Raw genomic sequence first — 21,130 nt, forward strand, 5'->3', positions numbered from 1 at the left:
TGTAATTGAGAAAGGCATCCGCAGCAGAAGCCGATTTTTCAGTCGGCTTCCTTTTGTTTAACATAGAAAGTACCTGTATTAATTTTGATGAATTAGAGCATGGTGGAAATTCAATTGAAAATAGATTTGTATAGTAAATGCATTTATACTGAATGATTTCTCCTCCGTTTTATTTCAGGGGAGAGAGAGGAGAAAGATGATTTTGATCAGAATAGCACTTTGCATTACGTGAAATTCTAAACAGCTAACGGGGGAAAAAATAATAATTCAATTGATCTCGTTTTTGAACTCCAGGACTTAAACCCTGGGAGAGAGCTGAGATTTGAAATTTTTCCTCTAACTGAACTTCTGATGCGTTATAATAATTTTTCAATGGAGGTTTCAGCAAGGGTAGAGTTTATTTAAGTCTAGCTGCTGGGCTGTGTTTGGCTTGAGTCTTGTGGGTGAAGCGCTGCTTCTATCTATCTCCTTAACCTGTGTCAGACTGATGTTTCATAAATAGAGATTAAGTGTTGTCCCAAATGAAATATGAAGTTAAAACATGAGGTTAAGACATGTGTTAGAAAAGGACCCAGTAAATAATTAGGATAACTGAATTATGACAGTTTGAAATGGGAGTTAACTCTGGAGGTGCTGTTTGAGCAGCCTTCCTGGATTTTAAGCGGCTCAATAATGAAGGGGACTAATTATCAACCTCAAGTATAAACTTTGCATTAGGACCCTAAATATAGAATGCATTGGGACTTCCACTGTAGGTGGCTTTGAGGAATCTGTCCCTTTTGTGCACTATGAATGAGAGTTGTGGGTTATATTTGATGATATTTCTCCTTTAAAGAGCTTTGGGATGGAGCTGAAAGGCTCCCACCTATTTTTACATTGAACCAACACAAAATGCAATACCCTGGAGTCTCCCACTCCAGATTTGTATTGCTGCTGCTGCTGTTTTAAAGTTTTGATAATTTGTTTTTAACCTCAGTCTTTGTTGATTTTATGTTCATTGCCTCTGCTGTTAAAATTTATTGCTGTCATGAATGAACTGAGATTTGAGAATGCAAAAAAAATCAAATTAGCCAGAGTTTTTATTTAAGGATAATGCCAAATCATATCCCAGTTTTTACCTAGGATGTTACCTAAAATATTTGAATTAACGTGTAGATAATTTTCTGAGCATTGGGAAAATCTGCATATTAAAAGTACAAAATTCTCTTCAAAGAATGCTTCTCTGGAATGAGACATAGAAAGGTGACTTCCACAAGGTTTGGTCCTAGAAGAATTACTCTCCTGTGGCATGGTTGAGTTTGGCAACCATGAATGAGAAGATGTTTTATATATTTATTTGGCGATAAGATTATTTTCTTCCCAAGTTTCCAAACAACTTGCCCCTCAGTTCCTTACTCAGCGTGTCTCCTGTTTGCCAGACCATCTAATGGCATCTTGTGGGTGCAGCCTGTGAATCCAATTTTATGAGGACATCAGGAGCTGCGCTGAATGTTGGGGAGTGGAGACCAAACAGACTCTGGGTCTCATCACACTTCATCTTCTAGAGATAATCTCCAACAGAAGTTCTCTGGGAAGCCCCTCATACAGGTGTGGGGAAACTTAATTTTTCCATCTTGCTTAAAAGAGTGGGGAAAAATGTGGCCAAGGGGAAAAAGAAACTGCCGTTGAATGTTTGATGTAATCTTGCCAGTGGTAGCATAGTGAGTTTTTAAAATCACATCGCATGTAGTTTTCTTTTTCTTCAACTTGGGAAACTTTGCAGAATCTCGCAATAGCTCCGCTCAAATGCAATCCATTGTCTCTTCATAGTTTTCTCCCATAAAACCTTTTCTTTGACACTCTCTTCGCCTAAACTATTGAGTGTTTTATGCTGCTGCTGCTAATGATTATTTCTTAAATAAGTGACATGTGTGGAGAAGATGAGCCAGGAGAAATATGTGGTATGCATTATAAATGCATTTTAATTTTATTTATGAAAATGACTTCTTCGTGGTGAGGAGATGATAAATTTGATGTTGTAGCTTGGCTGTTCGTATCACTGAACCACTGTCCTTCTCCTGGAGAACTAAGTGGAACTGAAGAAGGCAGAAATAAATCAGTTGTAGATGGGATGGTAGTTCAGGGTGCACTTTTTAAGCAGATGGTAACCAAAATGATTCTTACTCAAACTATCTGATTTATATAAATAGCATTGTTCTGACTTTTCCAGTAGATGTTGCTGGAGAGCAAAGAAAAGATCATTTTTTATAGGAAAAAAAGAAATGCAATAGACTTAGAAAATCCAACGAGCAAGATCCTTCTCCCCAAACTCCGCTGATAGCATTTTGCATAATTTGCTAATTAATGAATTATATTGAATCATTACCTTTTATGAGGTTCTATAGAAAGCTATTAAAAAAGTTGAGTTAGATTCTTAAATTATGAGATTGTTCTCTTTAGTCCCTATATATAATGTCTGTTTGCTGTTTTCCATTTTTAAAAAATCAAGTTAACTGCACATTACTATTCAGAACATTTCATCCCTGAACGCTAAAACCCTTTAACATGCAAATATGATGTCAGAGGAAGAACTGAAATAGAATACCCCGAGAAGAGTAATGATCAAACGCATTATAAAAATATGCACCGGTTGCCAACATGTAATGAAATATTAAGAAATTAAAAGCATGCAACCTCTAAAGTAATAGAATTTCATTGCTCTGAGACTGTTTTCCCACTGAATATTAAGTGCTTAATAGATCTCTCCGTGAAAAAACAATTGAAAACCTACATGGTTTGTCACTGAAGTTCTTTTAATATGTGATTTTGAAAAATTAGCCCAACAGAATTTTCCTCAGACTAGGAAATATAATCAACATTGGCTGTGAAGTGCCAGATTTCCAAAGCAAAAGCCACAAGGCTTGCTAGAGAACCTGGGAAGGCAGAGAGCAAACATCAGCACTAGGAGCTGAGGGGGCCCACGCTGAAACTACTCTGCTAGTAATCACTCTGATAAAATGACAGAGACATCCCAGAGGATGCTAGGACCCAGACACAAACTGATGCAATTACCGGCAACCAATTACTTCTATCTATGGGAATATTTATTTTTGTAAATGATCAATTAATCACTTTCAATTGTGAAAGAAAAGTATATATAATTTCTCCAATGCAGAGGGGGCCTCCGATATTACAAAACACATTCGGATAGGACAAGTGTACAACCTATGTGGTAGAACAGTGCTTCTTACCTTAAACTGTTCAAGCTCTTTTCTGGTGAATTTTTTCTTTTGCATTGAAACCCTTCTTTGTCAGTTTTCATTCCTGAGGTGTGAAATGCTCCATAGGATGTTTTGATTTAATACTCATTCATTTCTCTTTTCTGGGAGGAAAAAAGCTTATATTTACAAGACATGAGTGTCATCTACTCCTATTTTGTAATTAGCACTGTAAATCCGCTGGGGTAAGGTTGTTTCAAAAAAAAATTTATGCTTTGATTCAAATACGTATTTTGTGTTTGACCCTTAATGTTTTTTTTTTTTTCTTTCTGTGGTTAATAAGAAAAGCTATGATTTGGCAGGAGAATTTGGTTTCTTTTTCTGGTTGATTTGCTCTTTGCTTTTGGGGTTCTCTTTTTCATGAAAGCTGTCAAGCACTGACTATACTCAAAGACCTCTGAGTTAAATGTGCCAAATGGTTACCTCTTATAGCAAAAAAAAAAAAAGAGTCTGTCCTCTCAGTGAGAACCTTAGAAAGATGGAAGATGTCAACCAGACCTGGAGAATTACTTAGTGGGTTAACATGTGCTGGTTAGTCTGGACTCTTTCCTTGGGAGAGCAAAGAAGGAAAAGTCACTGCAGATTGAAGGGGATGCTAAGGATAGTAGCCTTTGAATTAGGAGTGAAATGTGAAAGCAGAATAATCCTGATGAAGAAAACCAGAGGAGTCATATGGAAAGTTATGCCAAAATAAATGACCAATGACAGTACAATTGAGAGGCTTAAATGGCAGATGTTCAATAGCCTCTGGAAAGGTGTGATCTGGCAGCTTTGATAGGTGTTTTCTTCGTATGGGAATGGGGAAGGAGAGAAAGGTCCATGCTATGCCCTCACCCATAGTGATGCTGAAATGCCTATATACAGTCCATGTGCTCTCCCATTAAATTGTGGCCTGAAGGAGCTATTGTCACCAGGGCATATTGCTTTACCTTTTAGGGATGTAATTGAAAAAAAAAATGAGAACCCTGGTTTTGAGGCTGGAAGCCAGTGAATAATCTGTTGCCTGAGCCTAGACCTAGGGAAGGAGAGTGACTAGAAGAAACACCTTCCTATTGTAATTATTGCAGTTTCTTATACATACTGTAGATGTCATGGCCTCATTAGGCAGGGATTTTGTGTATACACATTTGTTTTCCTAAGAAAAACCTTCACCATTCATCAGAGATGAGTTCTGTAGTTTAGAAGGGGTGGTATTCTCTGCATATTATTTGGATATCCCCATTTAGTATTAGGCTCATCTCCAGTTTTCTGGGATTGATTGGAATGGGGTTTTATGATCTTTAAGATTTCATCTCCCGGAAAAGGTATATACTTTGTTTGTTGGAATTAACTGGCTCCCTGAATTGTCTCAACTAACCTTGAACTCGGAGATGCCTAGAGTATTTGACAGGCAAGTCTGGTTGTGAATATTCTGCTAACCATTTAATGGGGGTTTATATGTTAACATATAATATGTTTTCTTGTATCCAATAGACTTTGTAATTAGAAGGAGCAAAAATAATTATTAGCACAATTAAGTAAGTAGATTGCTACCCTTTTCCTCAGAAATTGATTTAACCGGTCCATTCAGATGGGCAGGGTGACCAACATCACCTCGGAACCAAGCTGCAGATGAGTGTTTTGCCTTGTCTCCAACCACTTTAATCTAATTTGTTCCATTTACTTTTCTAAGCTTTTCATCTTCCCACCATTTTAATACCATCAGAGATGGGGGCTGTCCATGACATTCAAACTTGACATTATCAAACACAAAAGGCATCACTCATACACTTGACTGCATTACAAAGCAAGGGAAAAAAATAGATCCCAAAGGCTTAGAAATTATTGTTTCATACCCTGAATGTAGGAGGATATTTTTTTTTCTGTTTCCTTCAGTCTGCCTCATTTGACTATTTTGCTTCTGTGTGTTTTCAGAGAGTTCTGAAAACCCTGGAAAAAATGAGCATTCACAACTTCGTAACATATAAATCCTTAAGTTTATTGGAGGGATGTGTATTAATATGATGGAAATTTACAACTCTATTATTATCTGTTATTTGCTAGACACCAGCCACTTCCTGATGCAGTACCAAAATTGAACCTTGCACGGGAGCTGTCTTTTCCCTGTTGCTCTCAGCTCATCTAACTTTCAGACAGCTGTGGCCAAATTTTTTCCTGACTTACACATCTGTGGTCACTGCAGTAACTCCATTATGGCTGGGTAGAATAGAGAGCTATTGAATCCATAGCAGCCCTGTGTTTGTTTACCTATTAAATGTGTGTGTGTGTGTGTGTGTGTGTGTGTGTGTTGGGATGGGGGAAAGATTCTTAAAGCTAGTCTAAGTGTCTTTGTTCCTACCTTTCCTTACTATCCTGAACATTCTATTCAAAGACAATTTACCCCCCTATGTAAGACAACATTTGTGAGCTGAACAAATAGTGTTATCAGATTGTGGTGAATTGCTCTGGTAGTATTACACCATGCATAGAGATCGGGTGTGCTGTAAAGCTCTGTAAAACAACCAGCTACATGGTATCCTACAGGTTTAATATACTTCTGTAGCCTTGTACTTGGGAAGGATTTCTGTAATTGGAGACAATCTAGCAAGAACTTTTTAAGCTATTGGAGGCCGAAATACTTTTTTTTTTAAGAAATGTGACTTTACAGGCTTGAAACTGAGTGGATTACAAATTTCTTTTAACTGGGCAGAATCATAATTGCATATATAGTACAGTCCTGATTATCCAGGGTTTGAATTTCCGGCATAGGGATTATCCAGATTTCTTCTCTTACTCTCCTGTCTTCTCTCTAACTACCTGACATGAATCATTTCTTTAATCACTGGCACCTCTGCTAATGTACAGAAAGGCATATATGAGCAGCAAAATCCAAACCTGTGAGTTTTCCTTCAGAAGAGCTAATTAAGTAAAAAGTCTAAGTGGCAAGGTTTTTGAAACTATTTTTTAAAAACTGGCTAAATTTCCATTTGGGGGTGCTTCTCTTCCTATTTACAAATGATGCTTTACTATAGATGTTAATATGCCAGTATTTTATCCACACATTTAAGAGACAAAAAGTAATGATGCCAAGTAGTTAATTTCACTGTTCTAACTTCTATCATTCCCCTCCTCTATCTCCCCCTAACTTTGAATTAACTGGTTGCATATTGTGCCTGGTTGAAATTTTATGAGGCCACTTGGATCAAGCAAGGTCCTTGTCCAGGTTATCAGGGCTCTGATAAGCACATTCCTTGAGTATTCAGTACAAAGGTGGATTATTGGTGCCCAAACTGAACTTAATTTCCAAAACCAGTCCAATATTCATTTCATCAGCAGTGACTGCCAGTCAATCCTTGATAAATTATTTACATTTAAGATTTGACCCCCAGAGGTCGTCAAAGTCCTGAATGACTTCAGAGACTTTAAAAAAATCTTAGAGGATTTATGTTGAAATGGTGAAAAAGTTAGCCGTGGTAGCTGCTTTTCCAGTGAGGCTCTGATGACAGAATAGACCTGGATGTGGCCAGCCACCTTCCAGGCTTGTGGAACAAGGTACAGGATCCCATCTACTAGAAATTGCTGCAGAATCAGAATTTGATTTCTTCTCCTTTTCTTGCACATTAGTTGGGGCTTTGGACGTTTTCAAAATCTTGTGGCCGTATCTGCCACGTTGTAACAATGTCTCTTCAAATAATGCATTCTCATATGATCCTTGTTTGATAAACATGTCTATAAATAATTGGTTGCATTTGGAGGTGCTGAATCAAACTTCCTAAGATGTTTGTATTTCTAAATTTATTATGTAATGTAATATAACTGATGAGATATATCATATGTAGTATTGTTGACACATTTACTAAAGGGCAAAAACTATGACAAAATACTGAAAATGCTTTCTTATCACTAGATTAAAATTGAGTTTATTAGAAAGAAATTTACCTGAAGTTTTTAAATATTGAGGTGTAATTGATGGCATAGTATAATAACCAATAGTTTTCATTCCATACATACTCTAAATGAAAATTTAAACAGTAATATAGTACACAGAACTGAAAATGGAAAACTAGGTGACTATTAGAAAAACCATTGCCAAATCTAATCATGAGTTGTATATATGTAGGAAATGCCTCATCATTTATGTGTGTATATACATTTACATTCATGTATATACACATGCTTATATTATTATTATGCATATTACTCTAAATATGTATGTGCATGTTTCTATCTATATCTCTATCTTTGCATCTATATCTGTATTGATATCTGAATCTATATCATTATTCATAGGGAGAGAGAATGGGCACATTCCTAGTAAGGTAGAGGATGGCTATATTCCTGGTAAGATACTGTGTTTCCTTCCACCTGACATTGTTAATTTCTCATAACCTGACATGCAGTGTGCTAGGTACCAGTATGCCAAGATGAACCCGTCATAACTCTTAAGGAATTCATGATCTAGTCCCCAAATTAGAAATTATTTTATGCCGAATGTTTCCCTCAGGGTATATTTAACAGTTGAAAACACTGAGAAAAAATGCTCAAGGATTACAAAGCCGGTGGAGCCCTCAGTAGGTAGCTCTAAACTTGACAGGCTTTGCCTAGTTGGGAGGAAAATTGGAAAGAAACACGGTAAGCATGATTTCGAGGAAGATCCTCGTGTAAAGTGATCTGGTCTAACTAAAAATAAATCTGGCTTTATGGAAAAGCCAGGCCAGTGTGAATGAATTCTCTGTTACCTCTCACTGCTGGCAAGTCACAGACCAAAGATAGGATCCGTTTGTCTGGCATTCACTTTGCTATGCATTCCATGCAAGCGAAGAAAGCACCATTGGTATGTTTAGTCATGTGAGCTGTTAGTTGAAAATATATGTCAACAACGCGTGCCCATTTTTCTAAATTGAAATGGGCTTATGCAGTTAGGATTCTTTTCTTCTCAATCTATGTGGAGTTTACGAGGTATGTATTTCATGTGTTTCTAATCACATATCATATGTGATTTATATACACACGCATATAGTCTCTAGAGGTCAGTAGAATGTAAGAAATGGGCAAACATTCACATCTAGATGAGCCCTAGAGATTCTGGAGACCATTTTTCAAATGATAAAATGATGATAGTCGACTAATGACATTATGAACTAAAATCATTAATCAGTGTTAACAAAAAAGTCATGTCATTCTTGTTCCTGAAATGAATTTAATCTATTTATTTTAAGCAAATTTCAGATAGATGAACATGGCAAGAACCTTGACAGAAATCCAAGCTGTAATTACTTTATTATGGTTTATTATAAGACTGTGATTCTCCTGAATATTTTTTATTTTTTGAAGATATTTTTAATGTTAGCAGAACAAAATGGTAAATTGTTTTTAAACACTTGACTGTTACATCCAAAACACTATTTCTATTTTAGCTGCCAAGTCAGTTTCTTCAAATCTTAGAAATGAATGATTCGATGATTTATACATTGCAATTCTGTTTGTTCTCATGAATTAAATATTCCTGATGTTGGTAGATATATTAAAAAATTGTGATTTATTTTATATATAAAGCTAAGGGATTCCCACTGTGGCACAGCAGGTTAAGGATCCAGCATTGTCTCTGTAGGGGTGTGGATTTGATCCACAGCCACACCATGAGTTAAAGATCCAGTATTGCCGCAGCTGTGGTGTAGGTCACAACAGTGGCTCAGATTTGATCCCTAACCCAGGAACTTCCACACACCATTGACATGGCAAAAGAAAAAAAAATAGCTAAAATTGTTGACAGTTCAGCAAATTGCTCTTGAGTTTACCATGCTGATCAAGTTTTTCTCTAGAGAAGTCATACAAACAAGTATAGAAATTAATGGCATACATCTATGAACTATTTGACAGTGGAGTTGCCAGCACCTCTTACACACCATCCTATGCAAGAGAAAGCAGTGCAGCAGGGTCCGAAGTTTCATCTGAATTTGAGAAGGAGTGGTCATCATGTAATTTGAGGTTGCATGCCATGGCTTAGAACTTAATGTGTCTTGCACAGGTGAAGATCACTTATACATGGAGTTAAGTTATCAATAACCTCTCCCCATACATATCCCCTGACACCATAATGGATTGCATTCTTAGCTCAGTTCCATGATATACCCTAAACCATGGGCTACAAACACAAATGCTGAGAGGGGAGTGGTCAGAAATAAGACAATAGGAGGTGATGAGGGATAGTAAAGAGGCATTCCAATTTTACACACACACACATACCACACACATACACACACACTCACTCACATTCACACCAACTGTATTGCCTGAACAAAACAAAATGGAAACCTATAAGCATTTGCAGAGAAATATCACATGAAGTACATAATAGAGCTTTAGGCTTAGAGGGGTTTCAGTCGTTACTAAGATATTCCCAACAGATACTTGATAAATATTGATAGAGCACTTCCAGTAGATAATAGAGGGCTTACTTGGCTGCCAAAGTATTAAATGAGGATGATACAGTATATTTCCTATCCTCAAGGAGCTTACAGTGTAACTGGATGCAGGCATCATCTCCCTTGCTTGGTGCTCCACATCTGCTCCCTGGAGCTTCTGCAGCCTCTGTTCTATCTCTACAGAATTCCTTTCAGCCCTTCCAGCTTTTATAATTGTGCCTTTGCAAATGTTTATCCTTCTTGTCTTCTCCTAACCTGCCAGGTTTCCCCAGATTAACTCTTATTCATCTTTTAGGTCTCAATTTAAATGTTGATTCCTCCTAGAAATTTTCCTGGACTATGTCTCCCAAAGACTCAATTAGGAGCTCTGACTCTGTGACTATAACAAGGTATTTACCTTATTGTAACATTGTTCTCTATTTCTACATAATCTTTTAAGGCCAATGAAGGCAGGAATCATGTGGTCTAGCTTATCTACTGCTGTTTGGTGAAGCCTTCTCAAATATCTGGCAACATAAAGTGCAACGTAAAGTTTCTTTAACCAGTAACTCAAATAAATGTTTAAATATATAAATAATCACAATGCGTTGAAAAAAAGAAGTTACCACATCTTCAGGAAATTGGGAAGGAATGACATCCTTGTTTCGTTCACGTCTTATTCAGTGATGGTTTAAAGGACCCCAAGTGTTACCTTTCTTCTCCCTCTCCTTATCTAACTTGAAATAGATCTAGGTCTGTAAGTACCAGAACAGAACCAGTTGGAGGGGGGTGTACACTTTAGATCTGTGGTCTTCTCTAATCGTGTTACTTATCAGGGACAGAAGACTTTTTCCGGTGGAACTGTGCAAGCAGTGTCTCCCTCTCCTCATGCTAATGATTATATTGGTTTAAAATATGGAACCTTGGCTATTGGGACTACTTAAAAGGACCACAGACTCTGAGTAATGTCACTGTGAACATGGATTTGGTGCTTATTCAATGAGACACTTTACTAGTAACTGGAGATCAGAAATGATGATGCATAATAAATAAATACTGATTTATTTTTAGTTGAGTCTAGGGGCCTCACTTTATGTGAGGATTGTCTTCTGCCAGATCATTCTTCTTTGTCTGCTATCTTTTCCCACTCCTCTTAATTGTTTCCATAAGGTCTGTGAGTTCTGTCATTTGGTAAAATGGAGCACTCCTTGGTTTCTTGTAAATGAAAAGTCCTAACAGGTGCCGATCTTCCTTTTCACACCCAAGACTTATGTTTGCACCCCAAACAGTTGATTTCACAGATTTCCACTCTATCCTTCTCCATAGATGGACATATTTAAATGTCCGAGTAGTTTCTAGTGTCAGAGCACCCCCATTCACTTCTATTTGCTTTTAAATTGGTTAAAAAATAGTTAAGACTGGATTTGGGATTAAAGAGTAGACAACTTTAATCTTTCATGATTTTAGGTCAGCAGATTTCCAGGTATTACTACCTTTTAATTTGTAAATGCATGATGAGTGTGGTGAGATATATGAGGAATATGGTAGAAAGAGCACTCAGGTATTGTGTCTTCTTATTATGATTACTTTAAGCCTCCTTCTGCCTCTTTTATCTAGCCCTGTGCTCACTGTCATTTATTTTTATTGTTGTCTAAAGGAGGGAGTGAATATTTTCTAAAAAGTATAAAATGAGATTATCTCCATATATTTATATGATTAAGGCAGCTTTGGAACTATATTATTCTTCAGGAAGAATAATGGAAGTTTTAGGAAGAACTAAAGCATGTGTGATGCAGCATGGTGGTTGACGGGGGAGCTGGCTATTATTCTACAGTTCAGTAGTATTTGTTATCTATTTTCAGGGATTTATTTTTTAGTATTGTATCAGGGAAGTTAAAAAGAGGAGCATGTGGAGATTAATAATAAATCCTTTTCTTCATCTCTGCTGAAAATTTAAGAACTCATCAATCAAAACATTTTCCTAAAAGTGCACTGTCTTTCTATATTACGCAGAAGCATAAACAAACTTATAGCCATCCTAGAAGTTCTTTAGATAACAACTTAATATAAATGTTAAATGATAAAATAGTTATTTTAAATTATACTAATAAATAGTAAAAGGCTAGTCAGTTTACTGTGTCCCTGACAATATAAATATTAAATGATTTGAATTCACTACCGTAACTTCTGCTTTAGTTTTATACATTTACCGTCATACCTGAATTTTCACTTCCATAGGGATAACGTCAAGATGTCCATTTCTGCCTCACTTCCCATTTCTTCTCCAAAGTGTCCAATTAAATTCATTCAGAATATCTTTTGTAGAAACTCTTAATACCAAAAATTTATATTTTTCTAAAATAAGAAAAGACAAAAGACAAAAAAAAAAAAAAGCAGCGTTCCTATCGTGGCACAGCAGAAAGGAATCTGACTAGGAACCATGAGGTTGCAGGTTTGGTCCCTGGCCTCGCTCAGTGGGTTAAGGATGCCATGAGCTGTGGTGTAGGTTGCAGATGTGCCTTGAATCCAGCATTGCTGTGGCTCTGGTGTGGGCCGGCAGCAACAGCTCAGATTAGACCCCTAGCCTGGGAACCTCCATATGCCGTGGGTGCTGCACTAAAAAAACAGAAGACAAAAAAAAGAAAGAAAGAAAAAAAGAAAAGAACATTTTTAGAAAAAAAAAGTAATCTTTGAAACATGGAACTTACTTTACGTGAGAAAATATATTCCGTTTGTTAAGAATAATCCCTACCTCATAATAATCACAGTGCCCCTTATTTCCACAACATTCTGGAATGAGAAATAATCAATACTGGAGTAAAAAACATATGTATTTCCATTTAGTTAGATGATTTAACTTCACGAAAACGTATGCAGTTATAAAAAAAATAGACCTTTGACTTTTAACTTGGGTTTATTTTGCAATTTTGAAAGTGCTTGTGGATTTGTTAATGTTCAATTGGTAATTGTTGATCTCTGTGGAGGGTGCAGCTTCTTCAGTCTGAGCTTATTACAGTGTAAAATATGGATTGCCTTTACCCTAATGGCCTCTGAATCCTATTACCATCCCATTAGAGAGTGTGGGATTTTAGTAATTCTGTTGTTGTTTCCAGTGGGCAGTGCATATAATGGGGAAGGGCAGGGGTTAATGCAATTCATCTCTTTTAATACTTGTAACTCTGAGTCCCTTATCGCTCACTGTGGTTTCATTGGGGGCTTTTTCCCCCCTTTCTTTCTGTTATCTTTAAGGTCCAATATATTTCTATATGCCTTTCCGAACCAGAAGAATTTGGAGAAGGGAGTTTTTGGTGATTAGTAGGTTTGAATAGAATTGTAACTATTAGTTTTTTGTAACCTGAAGATAAATAAATAAGGTGGCGTGTCAGCTTGTGTGAAACAGGCTGCTGCTCAGAAAGGTTTTCAGTGACTGTCATTGTGCCAAGAATAGTATTGAAATGGCTCTTCAATCAAGATCATTTATAAGGCCTTTTGGAAGGAGAAGCATGAGACAAGCGGGTCGGATCAATGCCCGCTAGTGTTCTGGGTATAATGTTTCCATGTGTTGGTGGAGACAGCTGTGTCCTGGGTCCTAAGCAGTGCTAGAGAGGGGAATTGGGAAAGATTTCAAAGTGACAGAAATTAGCTTCCTCTAAAGAGAAGTTTGCAAGCAATGGTTAATTCCCCATATATCAGCCATGCTCAGTAGATGTACATGTCTGATTATGTACACCAGATTTTATTCATGAAATTTGTTTTTAGCTAATACAGGGTTTTTTTCGGAATAAATACGAACATCAGATTACTTCTCAGTATGTCAAAACAAATTAGTTTCCCACAGTGATGCCCTGAAAGGTATAACTATTTTTCCCTTTTTATATGTCAGAAAGCGTTACTGGGGCTGGGAAATTCCCACTTTTTCCCCCCCTTAGCCAGCAACCCTGGCAGTTTGCAAAGGTCTGGTTTAATGCAGAAGCATGGTCACCTAGAGCTTCAGCACCCCCCTCTGCTGCCATTAATGAGAATCGCATGCTGAGATCCAAAGAGGCATCTGAGCTCAGAAAAAGGCAGGGAATGGCAGGAGGTGATCAAACCATTTCAATCTGTTGAAAGTGAGTGATATTCCCAGGGCTTATTGTTCACCTTCTCAGAGAATTAAGTTTCCATATGTTTCATCATAAATGGAATGAGTGCCCAACATAATTGCAACATGACAATGTCTGCTGGATGATGCAGTAGAAAACTGGTGTTGGGAGGTTATTTCTTCTTGTCCTCATGTTCTAAATATCTTGGTTGCCTACCTGGTTAGAGCTAATTGCCTAAGCCTGGTGGTGATGTTTTGAAAGTGACGCCTCGGTATAGAGTAGTTTGAATATTGATGCATTGAATTGCATCTTAATCTGAGATATCACTTATATTTCTAGACAGATAGTATTATTTCTTTCCATCAATTGGGTGTGTTGAGTGAAATTTATTTTAGAAGGTAATTATGTAGCTACAGGTATAGTTTTCATTCCAATGAATTGATATGAATAAGCATTGTTAAAAGATATTATTTGCTTTTGATACTGAGTTATGGATTGACGCTTCAAAACACTTTTGTTCCCACAGTCACACAGGAGGCTCAAACAAACAAAAATGAAAATTTTTAAAAATCTACTGTGTCTTCCAATGTAATAGTTTTTTTTTTTAAAGCATATGTACCTGAGAGCATTTGCAGAAAATTATTAATCCCCTGGAAGAGACATACAGCACCTATGTAGAATTGCTTACATTTTTTGTAAAGTGTGGGGGATCCGGCTATCCAACAATTGGATTGTGGGTTTTTTTGTGTTTCATTTATGTCTGGATCCCATTTAATTCATCTCGTCTCTTTGTTCTTGAAACTTTCCTTCAGATCTGCTGATCTGCCGAGGAACATAAAAATCAGATGACACGAATGTTTCTCTCCATGAGAGAATGATGTATCATCTTTCCTATCTTCATAAAGCCACAAACTTTGCAGTTGTCTCTCTCAGTGGTCCCTTAATGCACAATATACACATTTTTTTAGCATTTGTTGAATATCAGCAAATCAGTAATGAAATTTGACTCTTTGTTAAGACTATGTAGTTTGATTCTTAAAAAACAAAAAAACTAGTATCAGGATTCAAAAATAAATGTGAATTATTGTGAGGAAGACACAGGAATTCACCTTTGACTTTTATACCATATTCCATCCTATGTTTTCTTGGGTACACACTACACACTCTCCAGCAACTTTATGATAGCAATAGAAATTAGCTTATTTATTCAAACAGATATTTTTTAACTATATAAAAAAAAGTAGAATGGTCCATGAATGAAATTCAGGAAACTCAGAAAAAACAAACATAATAAAAATTACCCACACTCGCACCCAAATCTAATTTTTAACCTGCTTAAACAAATGGATATTTTAAGAATCAGGATTTTGTTTTATATATTCATTGTTATACCACGGGACTTCTCTCATGTATTAAATAGCACTCAAAAATGTTTTGTTAATATTCTACCAAAGTATGCCTTAAAAATATCATGATTTTTAAAGTCACTTTTATTTATTTTGTGATTATAAAAGTCTAAGTTTGTGTTTATTATAAAATAATTTGGAAACATATACAAATGAAAGTAAAATCATTTTGAAGTGCCACTATAAAAAGATGAATACTGATAATAGTTTGGTATGTCGTTTTAATCATTTTGCATGTGTGATAATAATTATTTTAAAATTTGTTATTTATTTCTAAAGATTACACATTCATTTCTTAATTTATTCACTTCCATTGAATTTTCTGCTTGATTTCATTTTTCTTAAAACAAAGTCAAATTTCTTCCTTTATAACTATCTTTAATATTTTTTAGGGTATAGTAAACTGCTTGTCATAGTCATTGCTAATATTTTATCCCAGTATATTTTTGTTTGGTTTTTCTCACATGAAGATATTTAAAATCTTTCATGTAGTAAAGTTTTCTATTAACTATCTTGACTTTGTTCTCATCTTTACAAGAATTCCCATTATAAGGTCCATATGTACTATTTTCTCCTAGTAATTGAAAAAAAAATCATGATAATAACATTAAACTTTTTAATCCATTTAGAAGTTTATGTATATGTCAGATAAAGATATATTTCCACCTCAGAGTTAATCTGTTATTAGAATTTTCACCTGTAGCCTGTATTAATTTCTTGTGCAGTAGGGTCTATTTCAGGGCCTTCTGCTCTGTAAGATACAGACACATGTGTGGGTATGTGTGTATTTATATACTTTTAAAATATATAAGTATATTTATATATATTATATATATGTATAAGCACTGTTACTCTGTTTTGTTATACTAAATTTATAGTAGTGGAGAAAAGCTCTCTTCCTTGTTTTTTAATGTCTTTCTAATTATTATTTATTTTTTATAAATCAGATAGAATTATGATATTAAAATTTTAGCATACATTTATATACATTAAGTTCAGTTTGATTACATTTTCAACCTGATTAATTCAAGTGTATGCATGTATGTAACAGCAGGGAAATGTTAACTATTTACAACAATTTTTTTCTTTTTAATTTGAGGCTCTTATAAACGGTAGTTACTTTTTTCCCTTTTTTTCTCTGACAAAATGTTCCAGCCTTTTGAATTATATGGGTTTGGTGTTTTGACCTATTACCGTCTCATTTATCTTAATCAGGCAATTTGTTTTTCACAATTTTAATAAAAAATTCTTATGCATTTGCATACAATGATTCAAGAAATTTTCCCCCATATTACTTTCTATTCTTCTTAGAAAATAACATAACATCTGTAAAAAGTGTTCATTATATTAGTGCCAAATTACGTTTTCTGAACCATAACTGCACAAAATAAAATACTGATTTAACATAGTAGGTCTGTATCCATTTGTGTGCTAGCATTAAATGTATTAAGCAGTCTTACTCTTCTAGCTTCCCCAGGGTAGAATTTTCTAAGATACAATCCATAGAAAATCAGTCCAGTACCAAACCACAAAGAATGTGTTCCTTAGTGGAATAAGTTTGAGAAATAATTCATCTAATAGCCTTTTCTTGGCACTACATAGTAACTATTATCATATTAAAAGCTCTGACAAGTTCTATAATTATAACTCTAATTTGTTTGAATCCAGCCTCTCCCAGATGTAATCAACACCATAAACACTTGCTACTTTTTTGGAGGTCTGGGTGATTATTTGGTATGATGGTTTGTGCTTTGTTGTGGGATAAATGGAATACTTATCACTCAACCAGTAAACATATTGAGTATTCAAATTGTCCAAGCATTATTCCAATCAATTTCAGTTTCTAGTGAGTTTTGTTTTTTTTCAGATGTAGAATGAAAGATATTTCTACTTGGATCTTTAGAGGCTTTGGAGGCAGGTGTCAAAACATTTCACTCAGTGGCCATTTTCTTAATGATTAATAGTGTGGTTGCAGTAGGCAGTATTTTTATACCATCATCACCCATGGTGGCTCTATGCTCCTTTGCAAGTAAATTTTACTTTTTGCAGATCAATGTTTTTCCATAAAGTGGGGACAGTGTCATTGCAGGAGATTATGAGTAGCAGCGATGATGCATATAAAGTCCTTAATACAATTTCTATAGAGAGAAACTGTTAGTGCAAGTCAATGTGCCAGATGCACAGTGAAGCTGAACTGAGATGTTGGAGTTTGGAACAGAGAAATGTTTATTGCATGGCCATGCAAGGATACAGGTGGCTCATGCCCCCCAAATATTCCAAACTCCCCAAACCAAATTCCACAGCATTTTTAAAGGCAAGGTGAAGGAGGGGTGTGGTTGGTTGTTGCAGACTTCTTGGTGCAGAAATCTTTTGTTGTTGTAGCTGTCCAAAGATGTCAGGTCCTGATGTTGCAGTAAACCTCCAATTAGATATGTATTATCCTTCAGAGAGGGGCTAAAGCACAAGATATGGGAAAAGGGCCTGCCCTGGGAAGGCCCCATAGTGTCCTGCTCAGTTACAGAACCACTTATAAAATTATAATTGGCATTACTCTTAATAATCATTTATAAGAAATATTAATAGGACATAGTCCCTGCTCTCAAACACCCTAACAGTTGGTGCAATAAGAAGTAACAATTTCATAATGCTTTGCAATTGACATGTATTTTAATGGTACACTGTTGAGAGGGTGAGTATGCAAATAAATAAAGCAAAGGACAAGAAAATGCTGTGAGGGAGCTGAAATCAAGTGATAGAGGGGTCCTCAGGGATCAGTTCTTCCAGGCTACAGTCTATGCCAATCTAGAATGAGAAGAAGCACTCATGCCTCCTACAGGAAGATTTTACCCAGCTTGGATATCCAAGGCTGTCACACAGTTTGATGGAACTGAACCAAAATCCCATCACAGTTCGCTTCCTTATCTCCAAGTGCTGGCTGAGTTGGGCTCCTTCTCTGGTAACTGTTTTCTGGAATATGGTCCCAGAATTGCTAGTGCTCTTGTGTTGGGTTGACATTTCAATGGGTAAGCATCCTGCCATTTTTCCTGGAGCACCATTTTATCCTCCTGGAAGTGAAGCCCCAGCTCAGCAAGAACAAGGTGGAAATGTAGGTACACTCCTTTATTACTTTAAGTCTAGACTACTATAATTCTCCATTCGTGGATCTTCTAAACTGTGTTATTTATAGGATGCAACTTAAGAGTAGAAGGCGGCCCAGATCTTTCCTGGCATTTTGTCGCATCAGCACATTTAGAAACTATCAGTTCGGTCCTTATATCAGCTACCCATAAAATTTTATGTTGATTGTGAAGTTATTTTACTCACACAAATGGTGCCTCAGAGATGTGGTTTCATGCTGCCTGTCTCATGGATTTTCCTTTTATCAAACCCTGATTGCTTCTAAAGACTTAAACATTTGGAAGTTTTTGATATATTTTCCGGAGCTTGGGGTGAGTATATTCAAAATTACTTTGGCCAATTTCAGCTTTTATTGTATTTTTAAAGATAAATTCTTTATTACTTCAAAAAATATATATTGTTTGTAGATTTTTTTAAATTTACCTTTTTTGTGTTTTTTCTGTCATAATTATAATATTCAACATTATGGAGAAAATACAGGTATTTTTCTATACATCTGCTACAAAATGAGATCTATATTACATTATTTAGTAAGATACTTTTTAGATTGGTATTATTGTGGTATTTTATTTTTAAAACTATTTTAATAACCATAATTTTTCATCTTATAAAATGTGTGATCTCTTTCATTTAGAAATTATTCCTTGATAAATATTTATCATGTTCACTCTATGATCCTGCCCTAGTTTTTGAAGTAATACAGTAACAGATAAAACAGATATAGCCCATGTCTGTAGAAATAACCCTCTATTGATGGAGATTAGATCTTCTTTCATTTTAGAGCTATAAAAAAGATGATTTGGGGGGTTTAATTGAATCACTCAGGAATGTTTGATCTGTCCCTTTCTGTCCCTTCATGCAAGTGATTTTAAGAAGGGGTTAGCCTTGGAAAAGCTTTCCATGTTCTGCCATCTTTTGTAGAAATTCTTCTAGTCACAGACCCCCTAACTTGATCATCTTCTTATGGATGTAAATTCTGCCTTTCTGTTTGGGCTCTTAGAAATAAGATTTTTTTTGGAACCGTATTTGGGTTTATAAGCCCTAGGCTCTTTGCCAAATCCCATTTGGCCATAAGCCTTGCCCAAAACCGTGGGTCTCTGGTCAGTGTTCATTGCTTCAAGCTTCTGTCTATCTGAGAAGTTGAGAATTAAGAGTTAGATTAACATTGTAAATGCTTATCTCTCATCTTCACTCTAAGATTTGTGAATTTTCCTTTAGAGGATAACATGCACATTGTATTCCTTGAGTCTCTCCACTCAATTCAGAGGAATGCTCCTAAAATTGGAAAGAATGTCCCCAGTCACAGCTATTTCTTTTAACTTTTGGAAATAAACCACCATTGGACCTCTCTGCCTTACTGGTCCCTAGCATTTCTAGAAAGAGTCCTTGTATAGCAAGAATGCTTACTACTTTCTTTTCCTTCACCTCAGCAAAATATCCAGGTTCTCATATCATGTAGGTGGCACCAGGTGACAACCACATATAGATTTCAAGATGACCAGGGGATCTTTCATTGCTGAAATATGGCTTTAATTTTGTATATCTAGATTTTCATGTACACTCCTTAAGTCGCATATTCCCTGCCTGACAGAAAGGAATATTGCATAAAACAATTTTAAAATATGCAGTATTTAAGAAGAACTTAAATTCTTTAAATCTGCTGGTAGATTAGAAATCTGGCTTGGTGTATCCACTGCTAAAATTAAACTGTATTAAGATCGTATCATACAATGCCAGGTGCCAACTTTCTGTTTCCTCTGTCTTTAGCCAGCTAGTATAGAAGTTGTATTTCTCATTGATAGATAACATGAGACTCTGCAACTAAATGCAGCATGTGAAATGCGAATTTGAGAAAGCCCATGATTTTTTATTTTAATCTTTAAAATATATAATCTATAAAATTATAATGCTAAATCTAACTGACATGAGAGTATGGTAACTGAATATGGTTCTAGAAACCTGAGTTGTTATAAAATGTCTCTCTCTTCTAGATATTAGAAATCAGGAACTATCAAGATAATAATCAATTTAGAAATACCGTTTGCATCCAGCTATCCTTCTACACAGATATGTAGTTTGCATGTGTTGTCCTAATGTAAAAGACGATGTTTTCATTAATTAAAAATATCATTCTTAAAGCCTAGACAAGGCATCAAATGCTCTTCAAGAAATTGTGATTTTGTGGCATGCTTCAGTATTTATTTTTATAGAGTCAAAGACTCAGATAGTGGAGAGACAGAGAATTGTGTACTTGAGTCTGCTTTCACGTGGAAAGAACTAACAACTTCAAGCAGTGCTTGTCTGTCTTGGATCATATGTTGATAGATGACTAAAAAGAAGATCTGATCGGTTCCCTTATGTCACACTATTTTTGATACACCAAAGTCCTTGCCATTTTACTTACAAATACAGATTAGGAAGTGAAAGACTGATTGGCTCTGGCAGTTTGAAATGCATTATGTTTGTTCTGACCCCAGCTCAAATGAAAATAGAATGCTTCCAAACCGCGGAATGATCCTAAAACCGAAATTACTCATTTGAAACTGCCAGGACCGATCAGTGCAAAATCAAGAAGCTCTTTTTGAGTCCTTCATTTGGAGAACATCAATTTCAAGGATTTGAGATAATCATCTCACCTTATTATCAGATAAATCTTCCTTTACATGGGCTTCTACTGTCCCTAAGGGAGCCGACCACTTCTTCAAAAGAAGGGAAAACAAGGCAAGGTACCAGTAGACTAAGTGATCAAAAGAAAAATTAGTAAAATTAATCAAAAGACTTTAAGCAATAAAATTGTTTTGGTTCCTCACTTAGAATCGCAGAAACTCTAAGGCACCAAGAAATAGGTAGCCCAAAGCTGACTT

Source organism: Phacochoerus africanus, chromosome 1, assembly GCF_016906955.1.
Source record: "Phacochoerus africanus isolate WHEZ1 chromosome 1, ROS_Pafr_v1, whole genome shotgun sequence".
NCBI classification, from domain to species: domain Eukaryota; kingdom Metazoa; phylum Chordata; class Mammalia; order Artiodactyla; family Suidae; genus Phacochoerus; species Phacochoerus africanus.